Source organism: Rhagoletis pomonella, unplaced genomic scaffold (assembly GCF_013731165.1).
Source record: "Rhagoletis pomonella isolate Grant_MI unplaced genomic scaffold, Rhpom_1.0 Rhpom_scaffold_00215, whole genome shotgun sequence".
Classification (NCBI taxonomy): domain Eukaryota; kingdom Metazoa; phylum Arthropoda; class Insecta; order Diptera; family Tephritidae; genus Rhagoletis; species Rhagoletis pomonella.
In genome coordinates this window covers 25,990-29,355 of record NW_023458769.1, presented here as the reverse complement: position 1 = coordinate 29,355, position 3,366 = coordinate 25,990, and positions in this window count along the sequence as shown.

The following is a 3,366-nucleotide window of genomic DNA, read 5'->3' as shown; positions in this document are numbered from 1 at the left end:
TAAAAGAAAAGGTGACGTTTAGCAAATACAACCACCAGAACCCTGCAAGCACAAGTGATTGACAATTTTTGATTTAATAATTTAACCCTCGCGCGTTAACACTATATATATTCGAATTCAGGGTATATAAGAATAGAAAAAGTATCACAATAGAGAGTTTAAGAAAGTTTTAGTTTGAAAGTATTTATTTTGAAGATGGTTGAAAAATTTAAAATCTCCAATTTTGGCATAGTTTAAGAATGTTGAGATTTATTGAAATAAATTACACGCAGAAATTCCATACACTCAGCAAAGCGGGTGATGGCGAAATAATGTGCATCATTACAATTATTGAAATTCGCGAATAACTTTAATACCTAACTCAAGGCACATTAAAAGGTAGCAGGAGCAGAGTAGCTAATGTTTTTTTTTTTCAATTTAGTTGCCCTCTAAAATGTAAAGCTTTGTTTACATTCATTTATGTACTTTATTGAAACTAACTGTGTTTTTAATTGCTATTCTACGCACATGCAGCTGTCCATATATAAAAGCATTATATTACGTTCTCATTGAGCCATAAACTCGAGTTACACGTTTTGAGTTTATGAACAACTGTCAAGTGTTCACATTGGGGTGATTAAAAGCATAAACAGACGGCAGCGTTGATCCGGATCAACTCGGGAATTAACTGCAGTTGATACGGATTAAGTCAGAGTTAATCAGGATCAACGCTGCCGTCTGTTTAAGCTTTAAGAAACTCACGAGTTTAATTTGGCATTTTTTTGTTTACTTTTTCTTATTCTCATTTAGCCCGTTCCACAAAAGCCTCAGCACAAAAGTTCTACCGAGCCACATTTTTGGTTTTTGCATAGCTAGATTGTTCATATTCTAGACTTAAGTGCACGGAACGACCTCGGACTACTTCTGATTAAATCCTGCATCTCGGCCTAACTCCAACTCCAAGAGCCGCTTCATCAGATGCTTTCATTGTCCATGCCTCCGCGCCATACACCAGCGCAGGCATGATGAGTGGCTTATAGTGTGACCTTTGTACGACGAGAGAAGACTTTACTTCTCAATTGTCTACTCAGCCCAAAGTAGCACTTGTTGGCAAGAGTGATTCTCCGTTGGATTTCAAGGCTGACATTATTATTGGTGTTACTGCTGATTCCCAAATAAACGAAGCCGTCTACTTTTTCAAACTTATAACTGTCAACAGACCCATTCGCTTTGCTTCCCTATCCAATCCCGAGAAGGCAGAACAGACGTAGCCCTTGTTTTTACCGATAATATCGATGTCGTCGGTATACGCCAGCAATTGTACGCTCTTGTAAAGTATTGTGCTTGAGCGGTTTAGTTTTGCGGCTCTTATTATCTTATCCAATATCAGATTAAAGAAATCGCAGGAAAGGGATTCAACTTGTCTGAAACCTCGTTTGGTATCAACCGGCTCGGAGAGGTTCTACCCTATTCTGACGGAACTGGTGGTATTGCTCAACGTCATTTTACACAGCCGTATTAGTTTCGCGGGGATACCAAATTCAGGTATCGCGGAATAAAGGCAACTTCTCGTCGTGCTGTCGAAAGCGGCTTTGAATTCTACAAATAGATGGTGTGTGTCGATCCTATTCTCGTGGGTCCAAGATTTGGCGTATTGCGAATACCTGATCTATGGTGGATTTGCCAGACCTAAAGCCACACTGATAAGGTCCAATCAGTTCGTTGACGGTGGGCTTTAGTCTTTCGCACAATGCACTCGATAATACCTTATAAGCTGTGCTTAGAGCACACTTAAATTCCAGTCGTCGCACAGTGTATTATTTTCACATTCTAGAAAATATTAATTACATTATTTTATGTCGCCAAATTTCAAAACAACGTCAACAATGTTTTAAGAAATGCCTGCTAAAGACGAAACAATAACAATTACAAAATATAGACCAAAGTGTAGGGCGGGACGGGAATCGATTTGGAAGATTACCGAGCGCAGTATTATCTAAAATTGTATACTTGAAACTGAATCTCAATGTTTAATTTGTTGGCGTTATGTGATTTATGCAACAATTGCTAAAATACCATTTTGGTCTTATTTTTGTAGGTATATTCTTTTTAATGAATATACATTTTTGGGATTTTAGTAAACTAGGACTGAGTATTTCATGTTAAAGTAAAACGATGTTAATTTAGATTTATTTTTAGCAATTTATTAATTTCATTAGACCCGCAAACTCGTTAGCAGCGACTATTCGATAAAGTTTGTATCTCAGTTTATTTACCACTCCTCTTTGACTTTAAACAACACAATTTTAGCTGCTGGAAAGTTCAGGTTTTAATGAAATTTTCATTTTTCAGGCCTACTAGGAATTTTTATTTTCTTCGAGTAATTTATTTGAATTTCATCTCGGCCGAGACAAATTCTTGTATTTTCGCTTTGAATAGAGAAAGCCTAATTCATAACCTTTCCAATAGTATTCCACTTTTGTAAATAGAGCAAGAAATATTGGACTCGGTTTCGGGCTCTCTCTTCTTATTGCGGCAAATACGTCTCCCTTCCTTCTTCAGTTCTCTATAACGGTCCCACATAGCTCGCGTTGCGCCGATAGCATCGTGGCCCTATAGGCGGCGTCTTTTTTCTCTGCGGCTTCTTGACATTCCTCATCGTACCAGTTGTTCTTTCGGGTTCGCTGAAACCCAACTTCTTCTTCGGCGGCTGTACTTAATGATCGGGAAATGTGGTTCCACTGCTCGCGTATGTCGGATTGTTGAAGAGTGCTCTCTGAGAGCAGGTGTGAGAGTCGAGTAGCGAAAGCACTGGCTGTCTGTTGTGATTGCTGCTTTTCGACGTTAAGCTTTCCTTGCATATTTGGGCGCACATTTTTTGCTGCACAAAGGCGTGTGCGTATCTTGGCTGCAACAAGATAGTGGTCCGAGTCGATGTTTGGGCCTCGGAGTGTACGTACGTCCAAAACACTGGAAGCATGCTTTCCGTCTATCACAACATGGTCGATTTGGTTTCTCCTTTTTCGATCCGGGGGCAGCCACGTAGCTTGATGAATCTTTTTATGCTTGAACCTAGTACTACATATTACCATGTTTCGGGCCCCGGCGAAGTCGATCAGTCTCAGTCCGTTATCGGAAGTTTCGTCGTGGAGGCTGAATTTTCCGAAAGTGGCGCCAAGATCCCTTCCTTTTTCCGATTTTGACATCGTGTCGGGGGCAGCGCTCATATGTACGTTCCAAGCGCTCATAGAAGATATCCTTGGACGCCTCGCCCTTCTTTTCCGTCGGGGCATGGGCGCAGATGAGGGAGATGTTGAAGAATCTCGCTTTGATGCGGATGGTGGCTAGACGTTCGTCCACCGGGGTGAACGCCAGTACTCGGCGACG